The sequence below is a fragment of the Pteropus vampyrus genome, unplaced genomic scaffold, assembly GCF_000151845.1.
Source record: "Pteropus vampyrus isolate Shadow unplaced genomic scaffold, Pvam_2.0 Scaffold47, whole genome shotgun sequence".
In the NCBI taxonomy this organism is placed as follows: domain Eukaryota; kingdom Metazoa; phylum Chordata; class Mammalia; order Chiroptera; family Pteropodidae; genus Pteropus; species Pteropus vampyrus.
In genome coordinates this window covers 8,067,347-8,083,170 of record NW_011888828.1, presented here as the reverse complement: position 1 = coordinate 8,083,170, position 15,824 = coordinate 8,067,347, and the positions used below count along the sequence as shown (strand labels likewise).

General features: G+C 38.5%; 2 protein-coding genes across 3 annotated transcripts in view; one reads left to right on the top strand and one right to left on the bottom strand.

Annotated features, from left to right (window-relative positions):
* ANAPC10 (anaphase promoting complex subunit 10) overlaps positions 1-15,824 on the bottom strand; it is a 271,547-nt gene that overhangs the window by 20,806 nt on the left and 234,917 nt on the right. Inside the window, exon 6 of one of the 2 annotated variants that reach the window (XM_023530241.1) lies at positions 8,878-9,025. The exons of the other annotated variant lie outside the window; for it this stretch is intronic. The gene's annotated coding sequence lies outside the window, so the exon portion shown is untranslated. Of the gene's footprint in view, positions 1-8,877; positions 9,026-15,824 lie in introns of those variants that run through there. 2 annotated transcript variants of the gene reach the window in all.
* HHIP (hedgehog interacting protein) overlaps positions 1-15,824 on the top strand; it is an 83,692-nt gene that overhangs the window by 17,103 nt on the left and 50,765 nt on the right. The window lies entirely within an intron of this gene.

Sequence of the window (15,824 nt, the reverse complement as noted above, 5' to 3'; positions counted from 1 at the left end):
CAGGAAATAAATTGTGGAGTTGGATTAATGGAATAAATTATATGCCATATGAACCGAAACTGCCATTTCACTTAGGAAGAGATATTCCATTTGCAACAGCTCACATCCTAGAAGATTGAGCTTTGTGAAATTGCCAAGTAAAGAGTCAGTTAGAAATATGTTTTTAAAACGTGTAGCGATTTGATAGATCTTTGGTGACAGTGCACTGTACAAGCTAACCACCAATACTGATACTGTGAAGAATGACTCAAGTGTCCAACTAGTCAGCAAACTAAAATCTTTGTGTGTGGCAGGTGGGGGGGGGGGACACATGTGCATTGTTCTTTGTTATTGTTTTATCCCAAAGGGGGAAATACCAAGTTACTATTGGTTTGAAATCTTTAAATTGAACATATGTCTGAATTCTGAATCAGAACTTCTGGCAAGTACTCGAAGCAGCTTTATCTATCTGAAATCCTTGGGAATGATAGACCAGCGATTCTCAAGAATGACTGCACAGTTAAATTGCCTGGCAGCTTTAAAAAATTCCACCGCCAAAATTAAATCAGAATAGCTGGGGTTGGAACCCAGACATCGGTTCATGTTTAAAGAGTTTTCAGGTGATTTCAACCTGCAGCCAGTTTGAAAAGCACAGGTCGAAACCGAGCCAAACCCCTGGCTCAGTTATATACAGAATGAGACACGTTTTCTCTGCCCAGTCTAGGCCCAAGTCCTTTCACTGAAATGACCACTGGGATCAAATGGTGCAACACCCGTTGTCATCTCTCCTGTACCTTTAGACCTTTGTTTGGCCTCTGCATATTACGTGTCCACTTAGAGTGAGGAGATGAGTTAACTCTGGCAGCATGTAAGATTCTCGATATAAAGTTTTGAAAAATGGTATTTAAAAATCTCAACAATTAATTCTAATGGGACAATTGCTCTACCCACTAAATTTTTCCTGTTTTTGTTCCTTTTGGAAGTCCAGTGTTCAGCTAGTTGGCAACACTGTTATCATTCCTGTTCCTTAAATATATAGTTTGCTATAAGACCTGAAGAAAAATGACAAGGACGTCAGAAGTTTCTCTAGTGTAATTTCACCAAACCTTCTGATTACCAAGGATCTGCAAGTCAGCCTTAGCTTTGTGTGTGTGCAGCAGTAAAAACGAGCCTGCACCTGTCAGCTACAGGGTGGCCCCTCAAGGAGACCAACGAGCACTGATCTCTGCCCCTGAGTTCTCATGAGCAGGCGGAGGACGGGGAGGCTCACAGCCACAGCAGCCCTTTCGGCTTGCAGCGTGCAGCAGACAAAGCCGAAAGACTTGTCTATCATTGGAACAAGTGTGACTGGACTCCTGTCCCTCTCTATCTACTTGGATCCTCATTTCAAAAGATGCTTTTTGAAGCGGTCCTTTTACCGGGGGGGAGGAGAGGACGTAAGGCTGAAAGCTGCTGATTGTCCGGGTGACTGAACCCATTGAGGGGAGGCCCTTGAGAGACAGCAGCCGGGGCGCCCGGGAGGCACGGGAGCATGTGGGGAGGACGCAGGGTGTGCCGGGGCAAGCCCGACGGGGCAGCCCCTGACTCACGTGCTTGTAAATCACACGCATAATCATGAGCATCGAAAGTTTGGTAAAGTCCAAGGGCTCATCGGCCAGTTGGGGCTGATGTCCTGCTTTTCTGAAGTTGGTTAGAGACCCAACCTTTATCTTTAACTTGTGATTTTGTGGGCAGCCCAAGAGATGTTAGTGTATTTCTGTTAAAGTGAACTGAATCTCGATGTAAGTTAGAAGCAATTTACTTTAGAAAACTAGTATCGAAAAGATAGCAGTCACACATGTGCAGGTGGCACCAGGTGTCAAGTGCTTCTTCAGGAAAGTCATTGGAACTCTGCTTTTAAGCGTGCTTTAGGTTCAAAGAAAGCATGTGTTCGGTTGAAAGAAAGCAAAGTACATGTGGCAAATATTACAATGGAAGAATCACTGTTCTGCAATGTTTTCGTACATGGGACATTTTAAGAGTTTTTGACCTATCAAATTACTGCATTAGAAGTTATTAAACTGCATCCAAAAGAGAATTGCTAGAGTCATGGAAATAACCACTAGATAAGTTCATTTTAAAAATGGTAGAAAATTAATTGTTTGTCTTACCCAAAACAAAAACTTTTAAATGCTTTTTTTTTTTTTTGTAGTTTAAAATTCTGGTTTCAAACCATTACGTTAAATTAAAATGTATGCAAAATGTAGATCTATGAGTAAAATTTTGACTGCAGTTATTTTTTTTTATCAAGGTAGTAATGCTATGGTATTAAACGCAACCACCTTTATTTTACTGAGTATTGCTGACACTTTACATCAAAATGCCCTGGACTCTGTGAAATATGTGTTCAGTATTAAATCAATTTTCATTTTAAATTTGAATGTCCACAGAGTAAAGCAAAAAGTCCCTTAGCGATGTGAGATAATCTCAGTGTAATTTTCTGTTTAGTGAAGTTAGTTTTCATTTCTGGTGTTCTTATTGATCTACAATTCTATTGATGACATTTTTTATAAATATAAATATGAATGTATATATATATGGTATATGCCAGTGTAAGCCAGTTTAATTTATAAATTATTTCCATCGTGCGTCATATTTTTTACTAAAGTGACGACGCGGTGTCCCTCCAGTTAAGCAGAGAAAGGCCTGCCTTTTCCTACATTGTAGGTCCCATAAGTCACAGCTGAGGTGAGGAAAGTTTTTACATTAATGTCTTTATATTTCTCTAAGACTTGAAGGGCAGAGGAAATAGAGTCTATAAATCTGACAAGCCCTATAGTAATCATTTAAAACAAGTGAAAAACCAAGGAATCTGGACCTTAATAAGGTCTCTGCCGAATGTGGCAGCTACCATCTCAGTGTACCTGAGTAGAAAGAGAAAGACTTTTGGGTGATATTAGTTGCTGTCGCTTTCCAGCAGTGGTTTTATCTAATGAAAAGGAAATAGCGTGCATCACACAACTACCTCTAAATAGTACGTAGGACAGCACTCTCATTTAGAGACTTTCAATAGTTTTTCTTTCTCGGTGCCACAATCTGCTTTCATACTCTGGTCTGCTTTCTTACTAATTATAACCACATTTTTTAAGCACTTACTTTAAGCCGTTATATAGATTACTTTTGTAATCCTTACAGTAACCCTGTGGGGCAGGAATCAATATCCCATTTCACAGATGAAGAGACTGAGGCCCCAAAGTTAATGAAACTGCCCAAGATAACAGCTAGACATCATCAGAGCCGATTTCCAAGGCAGCTGCCTGATGCCATGTTCTCAACCACGGTGCTCTGCTGCTCTAAGCCTTTGATCAGCTTCGGTGCATGGGAGGAAAGGCTGAGTGAGATGCATGTTCAAGAAACAGAGATTGGTGACGGTTGGTGTTAGCCCGCTCAGTGCTGCTCGTCCTGACAGTGCCTATGCTGAGGGTTTAGCTCTAGAGTCAAGTACACAGACTTGGGTCCCAGGCACTGCATCCGCACTGTATGCTGGTTGTTTGGCCCTAGGCACATTATTTAACCCCTCTAGGCTTAGTTTCTTCACCTGTAGAATAGAGAGAATAAACGGTTGCTCCTAACACTTTACATTCAGACCACACATAGCTGTTCTCATCATCTATCTTACTAACATGAAAAGGAGAGGAAGAAAAAGAAACCATCCAGCCCCAGAGTGACTTACGAGCTCAGTGGCCACTGTGAACTATGCTCCCTGGTATCAACGGGCCCCCTGGTATCAATACGGGATTGAATGATAACTTATGGAAATTCTGTGACAGTGTTAGCATTTGCACCGATATTATATGGCGACCCCATGGAATCAAAAGTTATAGCGATGTATGTGTATGGGTTTTCCTTCCTTCAAACAGATAAATCTAGAATATACTTTTGTTTAAATGTATAACTACAGAAAGACAACACCTTCATCTTTACAGCCTCGCCTTTTAACACAGGTGCACGGCATTGCTACCTACCTCATTATGCAAAAGCCCCCAGTTCCGGAGTTTGTCAGGGCACGTGCTGAACAGTGACTAAGCACAAAGGAGTCTAGCAGCAACCTTTCATCAGAATTCCCTTGCTTTCATAATAGTTTTTCTCAACCCGGATAGTATAGTCATGTATGTCTTTCTGTGTGTTTATTTTGGAACACGGTTTGTGTCCCTCTGCCCGAGAGTTAATAAATTGTAGTATTTGCAAAGGAAATATACTAGGACTGAAAACTAAGAAGGCACATGTTTTTGCCACTAGCCACTATCATCCAAAACAAAGCACAGATCTAGAATCTCGGGACCTGGGAGGGGAGTAATTAGGCAATGTTGCTGTAAAAGTAACATGTAATGTCATGATATAGAGAGCGTATTACTCAACAATAATTTTTTTTTTTTTTAAAAAAGCAGATCAGTAAAATGTTCCAGGAAGTCAGGGAAGGGAGAACTTTAAAGGAAGTTTTCAGCTACAGCAACAACAAACCTCACTTAATTTATCTGTGAATGTGCTGGAGAGCAGGTGTGAGGATATAAAAAAGGAATGACCCCAGCTACTTCCCTCTCCGAACCCAGGCTACAGCAGATACTTTTCCTATCACATTCGCTTAGTATTTTACGGAAGATTCCCTAAATCTGTAAGCATGTTTTCCTCTTTGGTTTGTGGCTCCCTTTCTATGACCAATTTTGGGAGTTCGTTTATGTAGCATTTTGCTTTTACCAGGCTTCTTTCATTTTTACATTTATATAATAAATATGTACAGAGATCTATTTATACAATCTATAATATTTATATACAATAATTGTTATGAATTACTATGATATATTTTAATATATTCGTTGGTAGTATTCGTCAATTTACATTTAAATAAGTTATTTTAAATTCTGTGAAGTCTATAATTATATTGAACTATCATAATATTAAGAAGGCCAAAACTGGAGACATATCTAAAGAGTTTTTAAAAACTGGATCGCTGCCTAGAAATTAAAATCAACTTTGGATTTTTCAGTCAAAATACGCTTTGAAAAACAAGGTACTAATTTATCAAAAGCATTCTGTAATGTGTCATAATGAGAAAAGCCTTAGAAAATTTTTTTTCTAAATCATGTAATTTTCTATCCTAGCATGACTTTGTGACACCAAGTGACAATGCATATGGTCACGGTGGCTCTCAGAAATTACCACCAAAAGGGAGGTAAAAATCTGAATTTCCATTTTACTTTATCTGAGCATACCATATACAATTTAATTTTAAGTTCATCCATTTATTCATTTTAAAATATCATGTAATTCCACAAGCTTAAACTCCAAATCACAGAAAATCTGTTAAAAATAATCATTTAAGGTAAAATATATATTCATTACTCCATCATACATCATGCGATAGGACAGGAACAGAAAAAGAGGACATCAATGAATTTGATCTAAATCAATTCTGTCGTTTCTAGCAGTTGAAATGATTTGATCTGATTATAGAACTGAGCCCAATAAACTGAAACTTATACAGAAATAAAACATTATGACAAAAGATCTTAAAGGTTTGTATATTGCCACAAAATTCTTGAGAAAAGAACATTCTTTTCAAATATTCAAATATCAAATATTCTAGCTTTCTCTTTAAGAGTAGCTAAATTCTTTTACCTTTTTGTTTTAATTCTAATGAGCTATTTCTAAACCACCCTCTTATCCTAAAGCACCTCTGATCCAAATGGATCACAAACTTAAATAAAATGACATCTGTCCTTAGGCTATTTCTAGATAGGGAAAACACATCTGTTCTAAGAACCCTTAGCCAACAGTTTGAAACTGTTCAGAAGAATTCCTTAAAAAAAAGGAAAGAAAAAAATGTACACGGTGTGAAAGGAAGATGCTTGAGGTTAGAAAAAATTAGGAAAACACTACTCTTAAGGAGATAAAAAGATAACTGAATTTAATTCCTATTAAATTTATAGCCTTTCTATGAAAGATTTGGCGACGAGACTCCCACAATGCAAACATCTTCGTGGATGGATGTGAACACACCTGTTCAGGAAAAGTGAAACAAAACCTGAACTGACTTCCCTCCACACACAGGCCACCAAACATCTGTCATAAGTTATCAATTACTAGCCTAGACTGGACTCAGGTCTGTGACCTGAGGTTGAAAAAGCCACATAGCTCATTCTCTCCCTTACCCGGTCTGTGGCTTTTCGTTATCCACCATTAAAACTTCTGTTCAAAACTCCAGGGGTTTGGAAGGTCAGACTGACCCCATCACATTCATAATGTGTAACACTCCTCCACCCCTGTGTCTGTAGACATCACCCTGGGGCTGATCTGAGTCAGGATTTTGTGACTTGCAGTAATGTCGCTATCTCCAAAAAGACTTACTCAATAGTTGGCATAGTTCCTTAATTGCATGAGTTTCTTAATTGCAACCTAAAGACAATGTCTCCTTGTCCAAGGAAATGTGTGTGTGTGTGTGTGTGTGTGTGTGCGCGCGCGCGTGCGCACATGCCTGTGTGTATCTGTGTCTGTGTCTATTTTAAGATTTTTGGCTTTGATTAAATGTCAATACATATAAAACTTCTGCATGATAACAAACAAAAACAAGAAAAAACTTCTGGGCATGACTGACTAGGTGAGCTTCTTTTGTAAATAATTTATTATTTGAGGTACTGCAGAGTAAAACTTTTTGGTGACAGCATCAGTTGTCAGTACTTTGATCCTCGTGTCACGTCCCTGGAGTATCCCACCGCAGTTGGACATGCGTGAGAACTCACCACTGCATGGCTGTGGCACTCATCCATGCCGAGACCAGGGCACCAGTTTTGCCAGTCTTTAGATGACTTGGAGCAATCCCTTAACCTTCTGGAGTCTCTGTGTCCTCATCTTTAAAGTCTGAGAATTAGGCTAAATGATACCTTAGGTCCCTTCTAGCTCTAAAAGTCTGTGAACTAGAAAGCAATGCGAGTGTCCATCTGTTTCCAGGAGAACTATGGTAAATAGGAGTGGTCAGTGTGGCTCAGGCGCTGGAGCTCCGTGCTTGCCCAGGCTCTGAGCGTGGGGCTTGCTTTGCTTTCTTCTGATGTTTCCCCTTCGGTACTGACCCAGAAACCCAGTCAGTATCTCCCCATGCGGAGCCCACTAGGCATCCTGCCACACCGATCAATAGGCGCACTCTCCATTCATGCAGCAGCTAAACTTTTAAAAGCTGCATGAACTCAGGATGAGCGAGACCACGTTTTAGTTAACAGCAGAAGAATGTCTTTAAGGCGTAGGGATAACAGAGTGGTAAGTTTTCAAACCCAGGTTTGAAGGTGAAGGTAGACCATGACCTTGAAGTGGGTAGTGCTTGGTGTGTTGGGAAGAAAAGCAGTACGGGGCTGAGTGATGGAAGGGGACAGCAGTCGGGGGAGACGAGCGCTCGGAGCTGGCGGGTGCAGAGGTGTGCGTCAGAAAATGGAGGGTCTACTAAGGTCTTTGGCTTTTACTCTGAGTGAAATGGGGAGGAAATGGAGGAATCTGAACAGAAAAGTGACACGATCTGAGTTAAACTTTTAAACAAGTAAATAGCAGCCTTGTTGTAAGTAGACTGGATGGGGCGGGCGTGGAAGCAGATACAGGATGGAACGCTGACCCCTCACGCCTGCTCTGCTGTGAGTGTGCTCTGTGCCCGGAGGCCAGTCATTGACCACTTGAGTCTCGATTTTTCATCTGTAAAATGAGAGGATCTGTAATAGCTGAGGTTCCTTGCAATTCCAATTTTTAGTGGGTCAATACTTGGAGGATATTTAAAAATATACCCCATTAAACGTATGCATTTTTACACATGGTGTTTACTGAGTTTATACCTTCTTTCCCATAGTTTTAAAGTGCAAATTTTGAAACTCAGTACATTAGCAACATGGGACATTTAATGGGTTCTGGTGAAAGGTTGTAAATTACAGGAAAATATCAATTATGCTAATATAAAAAAGAGAGCTCACTCTGTGACAGTTGTAAATGATAATTCACGAAAAAAGTAACCACAACTAAAGACCATTGGTACACACACACTCCCCTCCTTGGGGAAATGCACACTGAGATAAAGGGGGTTAGATGATTCTTTTTTTAAAGGATAATTATACTTGGATTTAGCATATAAAAGGCCAGAATCCAGGTATCTTGAAATCAGAGGATTAAAATGGTGGAATACAAAACTACAGACTTATAATAAGGAGGGTATGCAAACGTTGGAGGGAATTTCTGACTCTTTAAATTGCAAAATAACGACCTTCCTTATAAAGTCCCCCTAATTCACTCTCAAAAGTAGAATATTCCCAGATAATATCCTCAGCGAGTTTCTTTGTTGTTGGCAATTGGACCTCATTCAGCTAATCAATCTTTCAGGCTGTAAATTAAGCTGGAGGTGGGGAGGGGGCGATCTGGCTCCTCGTCTACGTGCATGCGATGTACAAAAGTTAATTTGGTTGTGGACAGAGTAAACTCGACATGAAAAACTGAAAAGGCAGGGAAGGCAATGCTCGATCATTTTACTTACCCATGTAAGCATTTCAGTGCTCTGTGTTTCCTTGAGAGAAATCCCATGGTGCCAATTAACCTAACTTATTCCAAAACAATTCTCTGTTTGGAAAGAATAATGTTCATTGTGGGTGTTCCTGGAAATTGTGCGGCTCCTCCCCCGTTCTTGCCGAGATGTGTGCTGTGCGATTGAAAGCGCCGGCTTCGTTTCCATGGACTGCGTAGAGTCGAGCTGTATCCCACACACAGTGTCAGGTAATCTGTTCTCATTTTGTCCAGTGCACACATATTTTAACCTTGAGTAATTTTTTAAATGTGGAAAAACCATTTCTACCTAATACGAAGCCAAATATTTCATGTCGAAATTATCGAAAACACTAAAAGCGGGAGATTTGTTTTAATCAGGAAATAGCTTTTCTTGCAAAAATTTAAAAATAAGTTGACTTTCTTGGCTTGGTTTAAATGGCATCTTCATTTTTCTTTGAAATACTGTGAATGCGTTTTCACTCCAGTGTAAGACAAAACTGGACTAGAAAAGATTGGAAAAGGATTTAACTAACTTGGTAATAAATGCATTCTCCATTTTATGAGGCTGTTTTGACTATTTGGATTACTGGAGTAATTTTTTTTTTAACCTAATAAATCAATTAACCAATATTCATTCTAAGATTTAATTTGGTAAATAGAATATATGTGCTTTTCATCAAGTCACGCATCTTTTTTTAAGTCTGAAACCACCACACACAAAGAATTTAATTCTGACAGACATTTGTTCTCAGCGTAAATACTTTAGGGCCAATAGTCGTCCCCACTTAATCATGCTTCTTAAAAGTGAATTCCAGAAGACTTGAGTCTCCAAATGACCCCTGGTAAGGTGAGTTGTCAGTAAATTACTTTTATGATGTGCCCTAGGGTAGCAGGTCTGCTAGAAACCTGGTAGGAAGCTGGCCCCTTCTTGCCTGTAGGGGGATGACCTTTAACTTTATCTAACCTTTGCATTTCTAATCCTAAATTTCTGGGAGGCATTCAGTCACATGGGTGGATATCATAGAAGAGAGACCTCTCCTGTGCCCATACCATAGTGCTAACCACACATTTGTTGTAAAAAGTTCAAGACGAAGCATGCCAGGAAGCTTTTTATTTCTATGATTTAATTTTATATACCAAATATTTAATGAGTTGAAATATAAATGAGTTCAAACTGATTCATAGTTAAATTATGACTGCCTTGGGTGCCATTTGAAGAACACTGTAGAAAATTTAATCTCTGAAATTTTGCTAATTTGAATTTATTGTGGCACTTGAAAATTTATAAGCGCCATTAAAGATAAATGATGATATTGCATCAGAATAAATTTATATTTCACTAAAATATTTAGATATTGAAAACAAGTCTTGTCAATTCTTTTATTGTCTCTATTATGAGAAAGCTTTTATGGTGCTATTTGGGCTTAATAATGTTCATCAAAATTATCAAACAGGAATTTTGATTCAGTTTTGGATGAAAAAAATATACCCTTATTTGGCTACGTTAGACTGAAAATATTGGGAAAGAATGCTTTTTACAGGATATAAAATACGAAGCGATCATTAATTTTCCCGTAATGGTTAGAGCACAGTTTAGGTAAACCCAGATGTCTATGTTTTAGTTCCATGAATATCTAATTTTCCTTCTTTTCCCATTAGTTTTGGATGACATTTAATGAGACCAGTACTTTAATTTTTCCCTAAAGAAAAGTATTTCATTGCTTAGTTTTATTGTCTGTAAGTGTATTATACAATTTAAAAATATGTATACATATTCATATTGACATATATAATAGAACACTGGGTGGCTGAATGAAATATTACTAAAGATAAACTTTTCAAAAAAAACACACCTAATTTTAATCAGACAATGTTTAGGTATATAAGTACATAGACTAAATGCAGAATATTTCCATAATCTCTTTGATTTATATTTCATAGTGTAGCATAAGCAAAGCTAAGAAGTCATAGCTTTGCGTTGGATATCAACCCTTTGAGATCAACAGTAAGCAGTCGTAGAAGCAATTAATGTAACTTCAGTAATTTTTTAGTGGGGAAGGAAAGAGATCAGCAAATTCTTTCCTGTAAACCAAAGGATCTGGCTCAAGAGCATATATAAACAAGATGTAAGTTTTAAATATAGCTTAAATGCCACCCAGGAGGGAAATTCAATGGTAAAAGAGTTGTCAACAGACAGAAAGCATTCTTTAAATGAAGGAGAAAATATTAAATTGGTGACACTAATGTGAGGATTACACACACATGTGCTTCCAAAAAATCCAGCCCAGAACGTCCCCTCCCCCAAACCCAACCCAGTTGTCTATCTTTGGATCTGGGATAGGTAATAATAGGATAACAGAATATGGCTGTAACTTTGTGATAATCCTAGGAAGATTTTACTTGAAAAAATGGCAAACTCACAATTTTGAAACAAATTTGAAAACGATAGAATGAAATGGATGACACATGAAGACACTAATATTCAAACTATCCTAGGCTGTTTGCTTATTTTAATCTTGCCGAAAGCATTTGTCATCATATTTGCTCCTGCCGAGATATGAGTTGGTGTTTTTTGTTTGTTTAGTTTTTGTTTTGTCAAAAATTCTGCCTGAAAGTATGTTGATTGTTTCAACCATTCCAGCCTGTCCCACGTCATCACTGTACGGAGACTTGCTATTCAGTTACCATTAAACAGGGACCAGGAGACACATTTAGAGTATGTATTGGGTACCGAACATGGCCCATCTCTGAAGCCACCTCTGGAATCATCTCTGGAACCCAACCCAAAACACAGGACCTAGAGTGCGGAAGGCAGTTGCCCACAGGAAAACCAAAGTGCTCTGAGTAGAAGGAATGGATGGTGCGCAGGAAAAAGCAACAGGGATGTGAGAAGCTCAAATCTAATGAGGGAGACAAAATAGAACGAGTCACCTGGTACATGCTATAATCAAAGGGTAAGCAAAGTCTGGGAGGTCCCAAAAAAAAGAGCAGGTAACTCCATCCATCTGAGGATGGTGGCACCTCACCTAGGGAATGGTTCTTAAAGGGTATGGACAGAAAAGAAGGAAGAGCCTTTTGTGCAGGAAACATCACAAAGGGATGGAGAGCAAGCTAGACGTGTCACCTGAGGCAAGAGACAGTACCAGGAAGGGTCTTACCTACTCAGCAAGGAGTTCTGAGTTCCCACCTATGGGAGACAGTGAGCACTGTTATGGCCAGCCCAAGGGAGATGTGCTAGGCTCCCATCGAGCCAGCTGGTTTCTCCAGGCTGTGATGACTACCCTGCTTCTCCTTGGAGGGGATTTGGGAGCTTTTCCTTGTCTGGAAGGCAAGGCAGCTTAAGAACTGAATCTAGAAGGAATTGAAAAATGAATGCAAGGGGAGAGATCCTAAGAAAAACAGAAACTCAATTCAAATGGCCTTGATCACAAAACAAAACAAGAGTCCTGGCTTTGCTTTCCTCTACACTGGCTTCACTTTCCCCTGCGTTGGCTTTGCTCTTGGGCAGCCTTTCTTCCTGTGGCACAGACTGCAGCAGCTCCAGGCTCACATCCTACCAGCTTAGCAAATCCAGAGGAACAGGAGCTGCTTTTCTCTAAGAGTTCCAACAGAAGTCTCAACCGATGCCGCTCATGGCTTTCAGAACATGTACTACCATGGTTAGCCTGGGGCATCTGCCCTTTTCCAGAGCCAGGGACAGCGATCAGCATAGTCCAAAGCACTGCACCTCAAGTGGGGAAGGGGTGATGCCCCAAAGGAAAGTCAGAGTGTTGTAACTAGAGGAATTAGAGTGGATGCTGGGTGGTCTAAATACAGACATTCACTACTCATTGGACAAATAAGACTACTTTGGATCAGAGTACAGGCCCTCAATATTCAATCCTGCCTTCCTTCCTCCCCATGCTTCTTATTACTGGACTTTCTCCCATGATATATTTTAGGGACATTCCAGGGTTGGTAAAGCAACCCAACTAAAGCTTTCTGTTGGTACAATTTCCTAGTTAGGTGGTGCTTTCTTAACGTTCGCATACTAGTTCTTGCTTTTGTTTACTTTCATTCTTAGGGCACGTAGACCAAGATACCTAGATTTGATGTACCAGTAAAATATGCATCAGAAAGCATTGCTGAATCAACCAGAAGCAACGCGGTCAAAAAGACTGACTTAATAACTTCTGAGTTGCAGAAAATGACTCATCTCCAAAAAAATGGTAGCTGAGGCCCCGTAAGAAACAAACCTACACAATCCCAGTCCTCTCCTTAATTTAAAAGGCTTTTGTAAAATTTCTATTGCAGTTCCATCTATTAATCATATTTATTAGTGAGTCACTGTAGAGTTTGCCTCCAAAAGTATGTAGGAGTCTGCCTCCAAAATGCTTAGAGAATATGAAGCATTTAATGATAATGTTTTATATTTTTTAACATAATTTTGGAATATTTTGCACCCTATGGCTCTAAATTTCCGATTTCTTTCCAATGATGTTGAGCTGCGTTGTGTGCAATTTAATTAACTTTGGTAAAAAGTATGACATGTTTTAAGTTGTCTTTAATCATAATCCTGCGATTCATGTTCTGTAGACTACTTAAAGAGTAATACTGTCATTTTCTTTTATACTTCAAATATTCATTCTCATGAGTCTGTTAGTATGCTTTTGCTAGGTCTTTAATATGCATATTAGAATCTGTTCTTGTTTATTCCCTTAAATGAAAGAAAAAGTCTGAAAAGCACAAATCCTGACTCTGCCCAAGTATGTATGTACTTTTTTCTCTAACAGAAAAATCTTTAGTCATTTGTTTTCTCATTGAAAGCCTATGTCACATTTAAACATGTTCTTCAAATTAATGCTAACTATATGCAATAAGCATTCAAAAATAAAAAATTAATTTCTCTTCAATGAAAATAACTAGTTTATGTCTTATATGTCTGACTTAAATAGGAATAGTATTACATACGTACATGATAAACTATCCTCTTTGTCCTCTCTGCCTAAAAACATGCCTATGTACTTACTCACTACCCCTCACTAAAAAAATTTCCTTGTTTTCCTTAGCATACATTATACCGTTGTCTGTCATATCCATTCCTTCTCAAAGCAGTGTTACATTTGTTCACATAGAGAGCTGAAATGACTTGACCCTCTTTTATTTCACTGCACTGGCCCCTTGTCATACTGTTCATTCTGCTAGTTGATTATGTCATACGATGGGAAGGCATTTTTCATTGAAACTGGCTTCGCTCATGGAAGGTCCAGGTAGGGATCCAGCCAGAGGATTGTTAACCACAAGATGGTAATAAAGCTACTTTCTGTTTGATCAAAAACGACAAAGCTGTGGAATTTAATTCAGAGGAATAATCTACTTTCCAAGGTCTCTGTGTTGGAACTTACTGTTTTCTCTGTGCTTTGTAGATCTGCAAATATGGGGAGTGGCTATAGATGTGTCATTCATTCATTGATCGATTCGTTCATCAATGTTTGTTGGAATTTTTCTAACTGAGCCAGAGGAACTGGGTTAAGTCCAGAAATTCGGTCTTTGAATATTGATGGATTATGATAAATTAACTGTAAACATTCAGGTAGAGATTTGTAGTAGTAGAGAGAGAGATGGAGGGAATGAGGACTTTTGGATTAGTGTCTCAGGGTTACTTTCTAGGGGGCTTCAAATACCTCCCCATTTACCTCTTCACTTGTTTGGCGGGAGTCTCATTGTTCCCAATATTGACCTGCAAAATGCTAAACTGAAGAAAATATCCATTTATCCATAACAGAGCATGGGTACATCTTATTAACTGAATATTTTGATTAATAATTTAATGGTGAAAAATACCAGTTTTCAAAGATGTACATGAAAGTTTCATGAAAAACATGAAAACAGTACCAAACATTGTTTATACTTAGATGCAAAGTTTGAAATATCGTAGTGTTCAAGTTAGAAATATATTAGGGTCACCATACCTCACCATCCTTTTCACAAAACCCTTGAGACTAGATAAGTTGCAGAATTCAAGGATTTTCAAATTTATACTAAGTCAACCTGGTTCACATATGTATTACCTGACAACCCTGGGTGGGGGACCTGGGTAGCACCTCAATATATATATTAATATATCTGCAGAAAAACATCTGAATATTCAGACTGAGTGGAATAGATAAAGACTATAAAACAGCTTCACTACAGTTCAGGTCTGGTTCTGCTGGTAAATAAATTTGTACTAAACTTGTACAAGCTTTCTGGGTTTCAAAATTGCCTAAAAGAAATTGTGGACCAGTTAGCTCATAGCACTGTGCTTTAGCATCTCATTTGTCTGGCAGTCAGTTCGACATCAACTTTTAGGGACAGAGATGGGAAAGAAAAAATAGACAAAAATGGTTACTGAGCATCAAAGAAAATGCTGTCACTAAGTACCTTAGTTATGAAATCACAAAACTTTTAGAAGTCAAAGAGACCTCTGGAATCAATCTACAGTTGAGGAAACTAAAGCCTGCAGAGGTAAAATAACTTGTTTTGAGGTTAGTTAGCCACACAAAGCCACGCTGACATTGAGTTATATGTAAAATTAATCTTCATTATTTAACAAGTTTGATGTTCTGCTATTAGTTTTCCCAGAATGTTCATGTTTTCTGAGTGACAGTTAACAGTGGATTAGAACTATGGAAGATACAGAGGAGACTCTAAAGACTGATTTACTGAGAAGCAGAAACTGATAGCAGGGTAAGAAGCAGCAGGTTTGCATGGCAGAAGAAACTTCATACCATAACATACCCTGAAGGCTAGACAGCACGACTAATGGATTCATGTCAGAGTGGCAATACCTGTCGGTTGTTCAGGTGCTCTTAATCAAAGAAGATGTGGTGTTTTTCCATGAACACAAAGTGAAAGTCTACATGGCACTACTTGTTGCCAACCTATTTGCCCTGGGTTAGATTTATTTCTTTCAAAACATCCCCAAATAGCAAAGTAAAAAAAAAAAAAAAAAAAAGAATTGCATCCACTTCTCAATGGTATTTCAACTTAATGAGATTTGTTAAGGGAAGAGAGACATGAAAAAGCAGCATTAGTGTTGATTGTTGGTGCTTAGAATTATTTGCAGGGGGAAAAAATGTATGAAACAAAATACACATGAGATCGTTTTTTAAAAGGAGGACATTAAGACATTAAAAAAAAGTTAAAATTGTATTTACAAAAGCAAAGATGTGTGAAATATATTTGTTAAAGGCTGACAGTCCAATTTTTATAGCTTGATCTCTGTTAAAAATGCAAACGTCCCTGAGAAAGCTGATTCTTTATCAATCTCTTTAGTTTAG